Here is a 17,053-nt window from a genome sequence, read left to right as displayed (position 1 = left end):
CAACTCATACTTTAATAACACCTTCCTCATCTTCCTCACCTCACACTTTAATAACACCTTCCCCATCTTCCTCATCTCATACTTTAATAACACCTACCTCATCTTCCTCATCTCACACGTTAATTAATAACACCTTCCTCATCTTCCTCATCTCACACGTTAATTAATAACACCTTCCCTATCTTCCTCATCTCATACGTTAATTAATAACACCTTCCTCATCTTCCTCATCTCACACGTTAATTAATTACACCTTCCTCATCTTCCTCAACTCATACTTTAATAACACCTTCCCCATCTTCCTCAACTCATACTTTAATAACATCTTCCTCATCTCACACGTTAATTATTAACATCTTCCTCATCTCACTTCTCCTGGGCAGGTAGCCTAGTTGTTAGTGGTGAGCCAGTAACCGAAAGGTTGCTGGATCGAATCCCCGAGCTGACTAGGTAGAAATCTGTCGTTCTGCCCCTGATGAAGGCAGTTAACTCACTGTTCCCCGGGCTCTGACGACGTGGATGTCTATTATGGCAGCCCCCTGCACCTCTCTGATTCAGAGGGGTTGGGTTAAATGCGGAAGACACATTTCAGTTGAATGCATTCAGTTGTACAACTGACTAGGCATCCCCCCTTTCCCCTTCCTCATCTCACACTTTAATAACAGCTTCCTCGTCTCACATCAGCTGTGGCTCTAAACTGTGCAGGGCTCACTGAGCTCATCTATGATATCAGGTGTGTTATCACACGCACACACACACACACACACACACACACACACACACACACACACACACACACACACACACCTACCTATCCCCCTAAACTGAGCCAACTGGGCTCATGTGTACTATCAGTCATGTTATCAGCATACATAACGGTAGTGATGGATTCAGATACCATAGAGATCATAATGATAAAGTCTTTCCATGGCTGCCCTCAAGCTATACTGCTGATAACAAACAATATTTCTTACAAACGTTTTTTTTTTTTCAACTTAAATCCCTTCCAAGGTTACGCCTTCCTCTGGTTTTCTATGACATGAGAAAAATTAAGAAAAGTTTTGACACAAAAAGGGTGTAAGATATGGAGGTATTAGAACACATAACGTCCTTCAGTCCAAAACCTCAGTTCAATTTTGATTTCTTTTTACTTTTCTTTTGACTTTTGAAAGCCTTTCTATGACTAAGAGATAAACAAACGCATTGAAACTCTGGTTGGGTGACTGATTGACAAAGTCTTCTATTGAAGTGAAGGCTATAGTGGTCGTCAAACATTTACAAGCCTCATTAAAATACAGTAACCAGTCAAAAGTTTGGATGCACCTACTCATTAAAGGGTTTTTCTTTATTTTTTTAACTATTTTCTACATTGTAGAATAATAGTGAAGACATCAAAACTATGAAATAACACATATGGAATCACTTAGTAACCATATATTTGAGATTCTTCAAAGTAGCCATCGTTTGCCTTGATGACAGCTTTGCACACTCTTGGCATTCTCTCAACCAGCTTCATGAGGTGGTCACCTGGAATGCATTTCAATTAACAGGTGTGCCTTTTTAAAAGTTAATTTGTGGAATTTCTTTCCTTCTTATTGTGTTTGAGCCAATCAGAGGGTTAGTATACAGAAGATAGCCCTATTTGGTAAAATACCATGTCCATGTTATGGCAAGAAGAGCTCAAATAAGTAAAGAGAAATGACAGTCCATCATTACATTTAGACATGAAGGTCAGTCAATGCGGAACATTTTAAGAACTTTGAAAGTTTTTTTCAAGTGCAGTCGCAAAAACCATCAATTGCAATGATGAAACTGTCTCCCATGAGGACTGCCACAGGAAAGGAAGACCCAGAGTTACCTCTGCTGCAGAGGATAAGTTCATTAGCATTAACTGCACCTCAGATTGCAGCCCAAAATAAATGCTTCACAGAGTTCAAGTAACAGACACATCTCAACATCAACTGTTCAGAGGAGACTGTGAATCAGGCCTTCATGGTCGAATTGCTGCAAAGAAACCACTAAGGACACAAATAATAAGAAGAGACTTGCTTGGACCAATAAACACGAGCAATGGACGTTAGACCGTGGAAATCTGTCTTTTGGTCTGATGAGTCCAAATTTGAGATTTTTGGTTCTAACCGCCGTGTCTTTGTGAGAGGCAGAATAGGTGAATGGATGATCTCCGCATGTGTGGTTCCCACCGTGAAGCATGGAGGAGGAGGTGTGATGGTGTGGGGGTGCTTTGCTGGGCACACTGTCTGTGATTAATATATAATTCAAGGCACACTTAACCAGCATGGCTACCACAGCATTCTGCAGCGATACGCCATCCCGTCTGGTTTGGGCTTAGTGAAACTATCATTAGTTTTTCAACAGGACAATGACCAAACACACCTTCAGGCTGTGTAAGGGTTATTTGACTAAGAAGGAGTGATGGAGTGTTGCATCAGATGCATGGCCTCCACAATCATTTGAACTCATCCCAATTGAGATGGTTTGGGATGAGTTGGACCACAGAGTGAAGGAAAAACAGCCAACAAGTGCTCAGCATATGTGGGATATGTGCATATGTGTATTCCTCATGAAGCTGGTTGAGAGAATGCCAAGAGTGTGCAAAGCTGTCATCAAGGCAAACGGTGGCTACTTTGAAGAATCTCAAATATTAAATACTTTGAAAAATATAAAATATAAAATACGTTCTACAGAAAGTGTGAATACCTTTGAGTTTTAACATTTTCCTGTGTTAAACTCACTTAAGCCAACTTCATACCCCACTCATTTGCTGTAATACCTTTCTAGTGAGAACAGAGGTATACAGGTAGTGTATTTCAGCACAGAGACACTGAGATCAAACACAGTGTTCCATCCTTAATGACCAGTGCTTTTGATGGTGTCCAGGCACCTGCTGAAAGCTATACCTGTCTGGATGGATGCTTGATGTGCACACACATCACACACGTCTCACACACACACACACACACACATTCTCGGATGAGAGGGAGACAACAGATGGCAGTAACTTACTTCAATACTGAGCCGCCTGCTGAAAACCTCCAGACACACACTAGTCAAAAAACACACTAAATCCTTCCTAAATCAGCTTACACAGCAATGCTCTGTAATCCTTGTGTGATGTTCGGGTCTGTGGGACCCATTTCCAATGTTTACTACAAGAACAATGATACAATTCATTATTTTTTCAACCTGAGACTCATTGGCCTTGTCTCATTTTATGTGGAGAACATGTAAAAGGACCCATTTTTGTTCAGTGCATACTGTGTCCCCCCTACACATTTATATTACATATGTGGTGTTCTGGTCCACTGGGCCGAGGGTGAGAAAAGTGTGGAAAAGTGTGTGTATAGGTGAAAACAAGTAAACATTAAACAAAAAGGTTTGCTGTGTGCCTTCACTCTGTCTTCCTCCTCCCTGGGCCTGCTGTTTACACATAGCACCAAGAACCTGCCTGTCTCCTGCTTTTCTCACACTCTTTACTCTTTGTAGTGTGTGAAACTACACAATGTCTTGTGGGAACCTGCAAAATGTTATTACAATACATTATTTCAATACATTGTAAAAAATGTAGAATTTTCCCACACTTTACCCCAGCCAGGTGCAGATTGGGGGAGGGACACAACACATAAATAGCGTTGCATGTGTTGCTCCTTACCACAATCAATCAGTATGGCAAAGATAATCTCTGCTCAGAGGGCCTTACAAATAGTTTTTGCAGAGAGAGAAGCTAGTGTGGAAGGAATGTCTTCCACTTTGGAAGATGATTAATTTTCAGAATTTGAGGATCATGTCTCTGTCAATTCAAAGTCTGACAGTGAGTTGGAAGAAGAGGATGAGATTGACCCTCAGCCAGCCCCAGGACCAGCCCGTCAACAACCAGCCTCAGACCAGCCCATCAGCAGCCAGCCCCAGGACCAGCCCGTCAGCAGCCAGCCCCAGGACCAGCCCGTCAGCAGCCAGCCCCAGGACCAGCCCGTCAGCAGCCAGCCCCAGGACCAGCCCGTCAGCAGCCAGCCCCAGGACTAGCCCATCAGCAGCCAGCCCCAGGACCAGCCCGTCAGCAGCCAGCCCATCAGCAGCCAGCCCCAGGACTAGCCCATCAGCAGCCAGCCCCAGGACCAGCCCGTCATCAAAAAATGGTGAAATTGAATGGTCTTCTTGCCCAAGGAATGAGCCACCCCGCATAGCTGCCAATGTGATAAGGATGCAACCAGGGCCGACGCGGATGGCGGATACTCATGTGGAGGACATAAAGTCTTGTTTTGAACTGTTCTTCCCAGACTCCATCCAGAAAATCATTCTGAACTGCAATAATATGGAGGGAAGGTGTGTTTTTGGAGAGAGATGGAAGGAGATGGACCTAACTCATTTACATGCATACTTTGGGGTTCTTATCCTTGCTGGTGTTTTCCGTGCAACAATGTCTCTGGAAAACATTATTTTCAGGATTATCTGCTTCGATAACCGAGACACTAGACCAGCTCGGCAGCAGAGAGACAAGTTAGCTGCAATCAGGTCAGTGTGGGACAAGTGGGTGGACTGCCTTCCCCTGTTTTACAACCCTGGGCCCAACGTTACTGTTGATGAGCAGCTTATGCCATTTAGTGGACGCTGCCTCTTCAGGCAGTACATACCATGTAAACCCACAAAATATGGAATCAATATCTGGGCTACCTGTGATGCTGCTTCATCATATGCATGGAACTTGGAAGTGTATATGAGGAAGCCAGATGGAGGAGCCACTGAGAAGATCCAAGGGATGCGAATTGTCCTGGATGTGACACAGGGACTCTGTGGCCACAATATCACATCACATGCAAGAGAATCTGTGGCCAGGAACATGGAAAAACAGAAATCATAATGGATTACAGTGCCACAAAAGGAGGGGTGGACAATTTAGACAAGCTGGAGAGCTGCAAAAGAAGAACCCTACATTGGCCATTTGTGATATTCTTCAACATCTTGGACATCTCGGCGTACAACGCTTTGAACCCAGATTTTTTTTTTCACCTTTATTTAACCAGGTAGGCTAGTTGAGAACAAGTTCTCATTTACAACTGCGCCCTGTCCAAGATAAAGCAAAATAGTGCGACACAAACAACAACACAGAGTTACACATGGAATAAACAAACATACAGATAATAACACAATAGACAGAAAAGTCTATGTACAGTGTGTGCAAATGAGGTAAGATAAGGGAGGTAAGGCAATAAATTGTCCATAGTGGAGAAATAATTGCAATTTAGCCATTTAAACACTGGAGTGATAGATGTGCAGAAGACGAATGTGCAAGTAGAGATACTGGAGTGCAAAGGAACAAAAAAAATACAGTATGGGGATGGGGTAGTTGGATGGGGTATTTACAGATGGGCTATGAACAGGTGCAGTGATCTGTGAGCTGTTCTGACAGCTGCTGCTTAAAGTTAGTGAGGGAGAAATGGAGCAAAGGGAAGCTCCAGAGGAGATGCCTCTTTCTCAAGGAGATGGGCAAGGCATTGGTAAGACCTCAAATCCAGAGGAGGCAACATTTCCCAAGGACACCAGCTTCTGCAGCTATTGTGAGGAGGATTCAGGAGTAGGATGCTCCGACCCACAAAACCAACAACTGCAATACCGGATGTAAGTGTGAGTGATGTTGTTGCGTGTGTGTGTGTGTGTCTCCTACCTTGGCCTGCTGTAACTATATATGTGATTGAGTGAGTGAGATGTTAGTACAATTCCTGAACTAAGTGTTTTCATCATTCTATATTGCAGCCGGTATCAACAAGAAGAAGTGCTGCAATGTATGTGGACCCAAGAGGGACAGGAAGACACAGAACACATGCATCAAGTGCAAGAAATACATTTGCAACACACACACAGTAAAACTCTGTCACTCATGTGGTGTGCAGAACAGCCTTAATTTGTGTTCAATGGGACTCATTTATCATTTCCATAGAATACTGTATGTAAATGTGTCCTTCCAATTTGTTCAGTTCAAAGCAATAAACATCAGTAGTGATTAAAACCTTGTTTCATTTATATTGGTTCAAGATAGACATGATTTATTCCACCCATGTCTTGATTATAATTGATTTTTGTTTACAGAAACCACATTTTATAAAAAAAAACGAATAGTGCATTCATTGAGAAATATGATCTAGCAGAGGTAAATGGAAAATATTAACCATGAACGCTGTAATTGATATAAGTCAACATATAAGTATTAAGTATTTTTACATAAATTGTTATGGCTCTATTGTTTTAAAAACCCTATAATGTTGTGGGTCCATCAGACTCAAAAACAATTGGGTGAATAACAAAAACATGAACACCACACAAGGGTTAACTAGAGTACCTCAATATGTCCAGTTATTGAGTTACAATAACAGTTATTTAGCCCCAGGGTTAATGATGTCCAGTTATTGAGTTACAATAACAGTTACTTAGCCCCAGGGTTAATGATGTCCAGTTATTGAGTTACAATAACAGTTACTTAGCCCCAGGGTTAATGATGTCCAGTTATTGAGTTACAATAACAGTTACTTAGCCCCAGGGTTAATGATGTCCAGTTATTGAGTTACAATAACAGTTACTTAGCCCCAGGGTTAATGATGTCCAGTTATTGAGTTACAATAACATTTATTTAGCCCCAGGGTTAATGATGTCCAGTTATTGAGTTACAATAACAGTTATTTAGACCCAGGGTTAATGATGTCCAGTTATTGAGTTACAATAAGAGTTACTTAGCACCAGGGTTAATGATGTCCAGTCATTGAGTTACAATAAGAGTTACTTAGCCCCAGGGTTAATGATGTCCAGTCATTGAGTTACAATAAGTGTTACTTAGCCCCAGGGTTAATGATGTCCAGTCATTGAGAGTTACTTAGCCCCAGGGTTAATGATGTAGTATAAACTACGTGGTTCGAGCCCTGAATGCTGATTGGCTGAAAGCTGTGGCATATCAGACCGTATATCACGCGTATGACAAAACATTCTACGTTGGTAAACAGTTTATAATAACAATAAGGCACCTAGAGGATTTGTGGTATATGGCCAATATACCATGGCTAAGGGCTGTATCCAGTCACTCCGCGTTGTGTCATGTGTAAGAACAGCCTTCAACAGTGGTATATTGTCCATATACCAAAACCCTTCGGCATTATTGCTTAAATATACACTGAGTGTACAAAACATTAAGAACACCTGCTCTTTCCATTACATAGACTGACCAGGTGAATCCAGGTGAAAGTTATGATCCTTTATTAATGTCACTTGTTAAATCCACTTCAATCAGTATAGATCAAGAGGAGGAGACAGGTTAAAGAAGGATTTTTAAGCCTTGAGACAATTGAGACATGGATTGTGTATGTGTGTTATTCAGAGGGTGAAGGGGCAAGACAAAATATTTAAGTGCCTTTGAACGGGGTATGGTAGTAGGTGCCAGGCACACTGGTTTGTGTCAAGAACTGCAACGCTGCTGGGTTTTTCACACTCAACAGTTTCCTGTGTGAATCAAGAATGGTCCACCAACCAAAGGACATCCAGCCAACTTGACACAACTGTGGGAAGCATTGGAGTCAACATGGGCCAACATCCCTTCTGATAATGGACCATAATTAAGTTAGCCAGTTTGCTGAAGTAGGAAAATGTGTCACATGCGCCGAATACAACATGTGTAGACCTTACAGTGAAATGCTTACTTACAAGCCCTTAACCAACAATGCAGTTTCTGAAAAATACAAAAAAAATACATAAAAAGAGAAAATAACAAATAATTAAAGAGCAGCAGTAAAATAACAATAGCGGTGCTATATACAGGGGGTACCGGTATAGAGTCAATGTTGAGGGGCACCGGTGTCGAGGTAATTGAGATACTGTAATATGTACATGTAGGTCGAGTTATTGAAGTGACTATGCATAGATAATAACAGAGAGTAGCAGCAGCGTAGAAGAGGGGTGGGGGGGCAATGCAAATAGTCTGGGTAGTCATTTGATTAGATGTTCAGGAGTCTTATGGCTTGGGGGTAAAAGCTGTTTAGAAGCCTCTTAGACCTAGACTTGGCATTCCGGTACCAGGGTGGCTGGAGTCTTTGACAATTTTTAGGGCCTTCCTCTGACACCGCCTGGTATAGAGGTCCTGGATGGCAGGAAGCTTGACCCCGGTGATGTACTGGGCCGTACGCACTACCCTCAGTAGTGCCTTGTGGTCGGAGGCCGAGCAGTTGCCATACCAGGCAGTGATGCAACCCATCAAGATGCTTTCATTGGTGCAGCTGTAAAACCTTTTGAGGATCTGAGGACCCATGCCAAATCTTTTTAATCTCCTGATGACTGTCTTGGTGTGCTTGGACCATGTTAGTTTGTTGGTGATGTGGATGCTAAGGAACTTGAAGCTCTCAACCTGCTCAACTACAGCCCTGTTGATGAGAATGGGGGCGTGCTTGGTCCTCCTTTAAGTCCACAATCATCTCTTTTGTCTCTATCACATTGAGGGAGAGGTTGTTGTCTTTGCACCACATGATCCGGTCTCTGACCTCCTCGCTATAGGCTGTCTCATCAATGTCTGTGATTAGGCCTACCAATGTTGTGTCATCGGCAAACTTAATGATGGTGTTGGAGTCGTGCCTGGGAGTGCAGTCATGAGTGAACAGGGCATACAGGAGGGGACTGATCATGCACCCCTGAGGGGCCCCCGTGTTGAGGATCAGCGTGGCGGATGTGTTGTTACCTACACTTACCACCCGGGGGCGGCCCGTCAGGAAGTCCAGGATCCAGTTGCAGATGGTGGTGTTTAGTCCCAGAATCCTTAGCTTAGTGATGAGCTTTGAGGGAACTATGGTGTTGAACGCTGAGCTGTAGTCAATGAACAGCATTCTCACATAAGTGTTCCTTTTGTCCAGGTGGGAAAGGGCAGTGTGGAGTGCAATAGAGATTGCATCATCTGTGGATCTGTTTGGGTGGTATGCAAATTGGAGTGGGTTTCTGGGATAATGGTGTTGATGTGAGCCATTACCAACCTTTCAAAGCACTTCATGGCTACGGACATGAGTGCTACGGGTCTGTAGTCATTTAAGTAGGTTGTCTTAGTGTTCTTGGGCACAGGGACTATGGTGGTCTGCTTGAAACATGCTGGTATTACAGACTCAATCAGGGACATGTTGAAAATGTCAGTGAAGACACCTGCCAGTTGGTCAGCACATGCCTGGAGCACACGTCCTGGTAATCCGTCTGGCCCTGCAGCCTTGTGTATGTTAACCTGCTTAAAGGTCTTACTCATGTCGGCTACGGAGAGTGTGATCACACAGTCATCCAGAACAGCTGATGCTCTCATGCATGCCTCAGTGTTGCTTGCCTCGAAGCGAGCATAGAAGTGATTTAGCTTGTCTTGTAGGCCCATGTCACTGGGCAGCTTGCGGCAGCGCTTCCCTTTGTAGTCTGTAATAGTTTGCAAGCCCTGCCACATAAGACGAACGTCGGAGCCGGTGTAGTATGATTCAATCTTAGCCCGGTATTGACGCTTTGCCTGTTTGATGGTTCGTCGCAGGGCATAGCAGGATTTCTTGTAAGATTCCGGGTTAGAGTTCCGCACCTTGAAAGCGGCAGCTCTACCCTTTAGCTCAGTGCAAATGTTGCCTGTAATCCATGGCTTCTGGTTGGGGTATGTACGTACAGTCACTGTGGGGACGATGTCCTCGATACACTTATTGATAAAGCCAGTGACTAATGTGGTGTACTCCTCAATGCCATCGGAAAAATCCCGGAACATGTTCCAGTCGGTGATAGCAAAACAGTCCTGCAGTTTAGCATCTGCTTCATCTGACCACTTTTTTTATAGACCGAGTCACTGGTGCTTCCTGCTTTAATTTTTTGCTTGTAAGGAGGAATCAGGAGAATTGAGTTGTGGTCGGATTTATCAACTGGAGGGAGAGCTTTGTACACGTCTCTATGTGTGGAGTACAGGTGATCTAGAATTCTTTTTCCCTCTGGTTGCATATTTAACATGTTGATAGAAATTTGGTAGAACTGATTTAAGTTTCCCTGCATTAAAGTCTCCAGCCACTAGGAGTGCCACCTCTGGGTGAGTGGTTTCCTGTTTGCTTATTTCCTTATACAGCTCACTGAGTGCGGTCTTAGTGCCAGCATCTGTCTTTGGTGGTAAATAAACAGCCACAAAAAGTATAGCTGAAAATTCTCTAGGCAAGTAGTGTGGCCTGCAATTTATCACAATATACTCTCATTCAGGCGAGTAAAATCTAGAGACTTCCTTAGATTTTGTGTACCAGCTGTTGTTAACAAATATGCACAGACCGCCCCCACTCATCTTACTGGAGTGCGATGTTCTATCTTGCCGGTGCAGCGTATATCCCGCTAGCTGAATATCTATGTCGTCATTCAACCACAATTCCGTGAAACATAGGATATTACAGTTTTTGATGTCCCGTTGATAGGATATTTGTGATCGTATCTCGTCTAATTTATTGTCCAATGATTGCACGTTGACGAGTAGTATTGACGGTAACGGCAGCTTTCCCAGTCGCCTTCTCTGGGTCCTGACCAGGCATCCGGTGCTTTGTCCTCTGTACCTGCGTCACTTCTTCTTGCAAATAACGGGGATGTTGGTCCTGTGGGGTGTTTGGAGAATGTGTTGTGCGTCGTCCTTGTTGTAGAAAAAATCTTTGTCTAATCCGACGTGAGTGATCGCTGTCCTGATATCCAAAAGCTCTTTTTTGCCGTAAGATACGGTTGCAGAAACCTTATGTACAAAATAAGATACAAATAATTGCTGCCTTTTCTTCCTGTGCCACTTTACTAATTCATGCACTTTGTTACTAGCTAGATAGCTAGCTAACTTTGCTAATTAGCTCGAGCTAATTAAAATCTGAAACTTTCATTTTGTCTCACTACCCAGTTAGGGGCATTTTTGTAAAACAAAAAATATTTACCTAGGCAAGTCAGTTAAAGGGATAGGCGTTCCGTCAGCGGTACACCTGTCAAAAACATCCGGTGAAATTGGAGGGAGCGCAATTCAAATAAATAATCGTAATATTAAACATTTATGAACATACAAGTATTTTATATTGGTTAAAAACTTCAATTATTGTTGATCTAACTGCATTGTCCGATTTACAATAGGCTTTACAGCTAAAGCATACCATGCGATTGTTTGAGGACGGCGCCCCACAACATATTTTTCAACCAGCACAGGCTTCATAAAATCACAAATAGCGATTAAATAATCACTTACTTTTTGAAAATCTTCCTCTTTTTGCAACCCCAAGGGTCCCAGCTACAAAAATAATGGTTGTTTTGTTAGATGAAATCCTTCTTTGTCCCAAAAAGTCAGTTTAGTTGGCGCCATTGATTTCAGTAATCCAGTCGTTCAACATGCAGCCAAAGGCATCCAAAAAGCTACCGCTAAACTTTGATCAAACAAGTCAAACTATGTTTCTATTTAATCCTCAGGTACCATAAAATGTAATTAAACTATAACATTTCATACGGAATGAAGTATGTTCAATAGAAAAGGAAAATTACACCGACAGACTGATTTTCCACTGTGACTCCTTGTACCAAAACTCCAAATTCTTCCTCGTTTTGGAAGAAACAAGTCTGAAACCTTGAACAAAGACTGTTGACATCTAGTGGAAGCCATAGGAATTGCAATCTGGGAGCTGGAATTGCGTAGGACCCATAGTTTTCCATTATAAGAGCCTGTGACCTCAAAAAGAAATTCTGGTTGGTTTTCTTTGGATTTTCGGCTACCATATCAATTTTATTATAGTCTCATACATTATCTTAACATTTCTACAAACATCAAAGTGTTTTCTATCCAATGCTACCAATTATATTTATATCCTGGCTTTCTGGGTAACAGGCAGTTTACTTTGGACACATGCGTCAGGCAGAAATTCTGAAAAAAGGAAGAAGCTTTAAAAGAACAAATTATTATTTACAATGACGGCCTACCCCAGGCAAACCCAGATGACACTGGGCCAAATGTGCACCGCCCTATGGGGCTCCAGATCACAGCTGGATGTGATACATCCTGGATTCAAACAAGGTACTGCAGTGACACCTCTTGCATTGAGATGCAGTGTCTTAGACCACTGAGACACTAACATTTGCTAGCTAACCACCTCGAGAAGCTAGCTAACAGGATCAAATAATTGTCTTCAAACCTCATGGCAAAGATTGATAGCGCCAGCACAGTGGCCACGTTTAAATAATGAATTAGTGAAACAATTTAGCTAGCTAACGTTTACTGTGCACTGCACTGGCTAGGTTAACGTTAGCTAGCTATCTAGCCTAGCGAATTGATGTTTTTTGAAGCCATGATTCAGAAAAAAATAAATATTAATACATTTGACAACCTCTGACATATTCTATAGTTAAGCAGGATTTGTTTTTAGATGTTACATATCGTGATAAACTGCACCTCAGTTCCTTTCTCTCTTCTATTAGATTAAACAGGTCCTCTATTAGATTAAACAGGTCCTCTATGAGATTAAACAGGCAAGTCACCTGGACTTTTTCTAGACTCCAAAACAATATCACAAGCCTCCTTAATTGAAAACATGTTATGCTGTCCATGTCAGTAATAAAATGAAAGTTCTGTGCGCTCAAATTAAATAAATGTTGTAATCACACAAAAGTGTCAATTTAGCACAACTACTTCACCAATATTGTGTTGCCCTCAATCAAATAAATCTGTCTGGGTTTACAGTGTAGTAGCCCTTTGCAGGGGCTTTTTGTAGTCTTTTGTATTGTGTTTAGAGAATCTGCAGAGAGAAGAATGAGGTGGTTGTGTCATTACTGTTGTAGTCTTGATTTGATAATTTTCAGTGTCCCTTGCTGGTTTCTGTCCCACAATCTTGTTGTGCTCCACAAGGTGTGTCCGCTCCCTCATGCTTGTGTACCCAAAATGCCGCCACTTTGTGGTATTTTTCAGCAGGGCACTGTGGAATGACTCCAGAAAAACTGAGTTTTGCAAAGAAAAACTGTACAAAGACAAGAGGGGTAGACTAAATTGATGACAGGGTCTGAAGGTACTCTGTGGTCCTCAGGCTACCTCTAACCACCTGTAACCCCATAACACAAACCATACAAACACTAGTTAATTCAAATTTATACCATGCTTACTGTAAATTGAGCTATCTTAGCCATCAGCTTGTAAATATTTTGGCCAATTTACCTTCACCTTGTGCAGAGCTAAGGTTTGGAAGCGCATGTTGGTAGAATCAGATTCTGTACCACCTACAACAAAATACACAACAATGCACAATTTAACCACCCCACTAATTGAATTGATCTCTATTAGACTGGCTAGCTTACCATACCTAACACGAACATTTCAATATTGTCTGCTTGGTGTCCGCTAACTAGCATCAATAAATTGGCAGTACGATTGCTATCCAACTGAGACTGACTGAGAACCAACTAACCAACCATGGACGATTTATACACATTCATCATTGCTAACGGTACCAACACACAAACAGAGAGTGAGTTAGCTATATCGACAGTTTAAAAATATATTGTTTTATTTTTTTTTTATTTCACCTTTATTTAACCAGGTAGGCCAGTTGAGAACAAATTCTCATTTACAACTGCGACCTGGCCAAGAGAAAGCATAGCAATGCGACAAAAACAACAACACAGAGTTACACATGGGATAAACAAACGTACAGGCAATAACAACAATAGTTTTGGTAACGGAGCATTTTCCATACAAGGGTGGAATAGATGGCTACCAAATTGAGATACTCTTTATTTGGTAAAATTAGCTAGCTTACATTAGCTAAAGTCAGTCAAAGATGTTTACCCTGCTGAAGGTAGTTATCAGTCTAGCAGTGACTACCATGGCATAGGCGAAATTGATTGACAGTGTGTATAGCACAAAAAATATGATTTAGCTGATGGCTTTCTGAGTTCAATACAGGACTGTAATGTTAGCTAGCTAGCTAGCTAACTTAGCTAGTCCAGCTAGGCTAGCAAGCCAGCTAACGTTAGGTTAACTTCAATCGAGAATCTTCAGTTTTGTTGTAAAGGGAAAAAATCAATGGTATCGCATCACTTCTCAGCTGTCATCGAAATGGTTTCCCAATCAGTTCAGCCTGAAAATCCCTCTGAGAATCTTTTTGCACCGTTAGCATCATTCTTTATAGCCGCAAGCCACTGGCAGCATTGGGGGAAACTTCTGGTAGTTAGAACGATGAACGATCACTCATTTTTGCGCTTGTTTGTAATTAGCACATCAATGCACAGAACATCACACAGGCGTAACGACAAACATTAGTGAAAAACAAACATACAGTGAGGGAAAAAAAAGTATTTGATCCCCTGCTGATTTTGTACGTTTGCCCACTGACAAAGAAATGATCAGTCTATAATTTTAATGGTAGGTTTATTTGAACAGTGAGAGACAGAATAACAAGAACAAAAATCCAGAAAAACGCATTTCAAAAATGTTAATGAGGGAAATAAGTATTTGACCCCCTCTCAATCAGAAAGATTTCTGGCTCCCAGGTGTCTTTTATACAGGTAACGAGCTGAAATTAGGAGCACACTCTTAAAGGGAGTGCTCCTAATCTCAGCTTGTTACCTGTATAAAAGACACCTGTCCACAGAAGCAATCAATCAATCAGATTCCAAACTCTCCACCATGGCCAAGACCAAAGAGGTCTCCAAGGATGTCAGGGACAAGATTGTAGACCTACACAAGGTTGGAATGGGCTACAAGACCATCGCCAAGCAGCTTGGTGAGAAGGTGACAACAGTTGGTGCGATTATTCGCAAATGGAAGAAACACAAAAGAACTGTCAATTTCCCTCGGCCTGGGGCTCCATGCAAGATCTCACCTCGTGGAGTTGCAATGATCATGAGAAAGGTGAGGAATCAGCCCAGAACTACACTGGAGGATCTTGTCAATGATCTCAAGGCAGTTGGGACCATAGTCACCAAGAAAACAATTGGTAACACACTACGCCGTGAAGGACTGAAATCCTGCAGCGCCCGCAAGGTCCCCCTGCTCAAGAAAGCACATATACATGCCCGTCTGAAGTTTGCCAATGAACATCTGAATGATTCAGAGGAAAACTGGGTGAAAGTGTTGTGGTCAGATGAGACCAAAATGGAGCTCTTTGGCATCAACTCAACTCGCCGTGTTTGGAGGAGGAGGAATGCTGCCTATGACCCCAAGAACACCATCTCCACAGTCAAACATGGAGGTGGAAACATTATGCTTTGGGGGTGTTTTTCTGCTAAGGGGACAGGACAACTTTACCGCATCATTTGACGGGACCATGTACTGTCAAATCCTGGGTGAGAACCTCCTTCCCTCAGCCAGGGCATTGAAAATGGGTCATGGATGGGTATTCCAGCATGACAATGACCCAAAACACACGGCCAAGGCAACAAAGGAATGGCTCAAGAAGAAGCACATTAAGGTCCTGGAGTGGCCTAGCCAGTCTCCAGACCTTAATCCCATAGAAAATCTGTGGAGGGAGCTGAAGGTTCGAGTTGCCAAACGTCAGCCTCGAAACCTTAATGACTTGGAGAAGATCTGCAAAGAGGAGTGGGACAAAATCCCTCCTGAGATGTGTGCAAACCTTATGGCCAACTACAAGAAATGTCTGACCTCTGTGATTGCCAACAAGGGTTTTGCCACCAAGTACTAAGTCATGTTTTGCAGATTGGTCAAATACTTATGTCCCTCATTAAAATGCAAATCATTTCATAACATTTTTGACATGCGTTTTTCTGGATTTTTTTGTTGTTATTCTGTCTCTCACTGTTCAAATAAACCTACCATTAAAATTATAGACTGATCATTTCTTTGTCAGTGGGCAAATGTACAAAATCAGCAGGGGATCAAATACTTTTTCCCTCACTGTAGTAAAAAAAAAAAGTTATACGATTGCTGTGTGTTGTTCGTTCAAAGTACACACCGCCATTGTTCAAGTTTGTGGGCACACCCCATCTACCGTAGCGGACAGTATCTGCATTCGCTATGAATGCCAGACTTTGTGGTTCACTATGAGCAGACGAATACACAGGAAGTAGAAACTTCCCGATTCTACCAGTGAAATGAAAATGTGCTAATTCTAGCTTGTGGTTTGGAAAATTGTGATGTTTATGATATAAACGTAATGTTGTAATATAGTAATGACTATATGCCGTGGCAGAGCCAGAGTGAAATTCCCCTTTAAGGGCCTTAGCTATTTAGCTAATGTCTATAAATGGACTTTAAACTTCATCCTCCCCCTAAACAACTTGACCCTCCCCCTAAACAACTTGACCATCCCCTTAAACAACTTGACCCTCCCCCTAAACAACGTGGCCCTCCCCCTAAACAACGTGGCCCTCCCCAATAAATAACTTGACCCGCCCCTTAAACAACCCAACCCTCCCCCTTAACAACTTGACCCTCCCCCTTAACAACTTCTAAAAGGAGGGCTAGAGTCACCAGCAAGAGCTCTTAATTAAGCACCGGGTCCCATCTGTAGTCGTCCTCATCAATTATTACTCAGTCCCAGCCACGGACCGGTTAGCCCTCTCTTATTAAACATTCATCAACCTTTTAATGACTAATGACTTTAAGTGCCCTAATCGCTATGTAAATGTGAACGATTTGTCAGAGATAATCTAATTTGATAAAGCCAGGCGCTTATCTAAAAGATGAGATATCCTATACATAGTTCGTCCGAGGTGAAGGGTGGGGTTTGGAAAATTCTGGAAACTTTAACAAAATGCACAGTTTTCCAGAAATATCGGTTGGAGAATTCCCTGATTTCCTGCTTATCTCAAACATTATAATCTCCCAACAATGAGTAGAATAGAGCTGGCTCCAGTAGATATGGATGGTCTGCGGTCTGGTTGAACGCTTTAGTTAGGCCAGAGGCCCAGTCTGACATTCACTGTAATACTGTTTAAGGCAAAGGCATGGCAGCACAACATTTTTTTGAATATAAACTACATACAAATCCCAAAAGGACAACGGTCACTTTGAATACTTCAATGTTCTTAGTCCTCCGTGATTAATAAGGAACAACAGCTC

The sequence above is a fragment of the Salmo salar genome, chromosome 09, assembly GCF_965601325.2.
Source record: "Salmo salar chromosome 09, fSalSal1, whole genome shotgun sequence".
Taxonomy (NCBI): Eukaryota; Metazoa; Chordata; class Actinopteri; order Salmoniformes; family Salmonidae; genus Salmo; species Salmo salar.
This window is presented reverse-complemented; position numbering follows the sequence as displayed.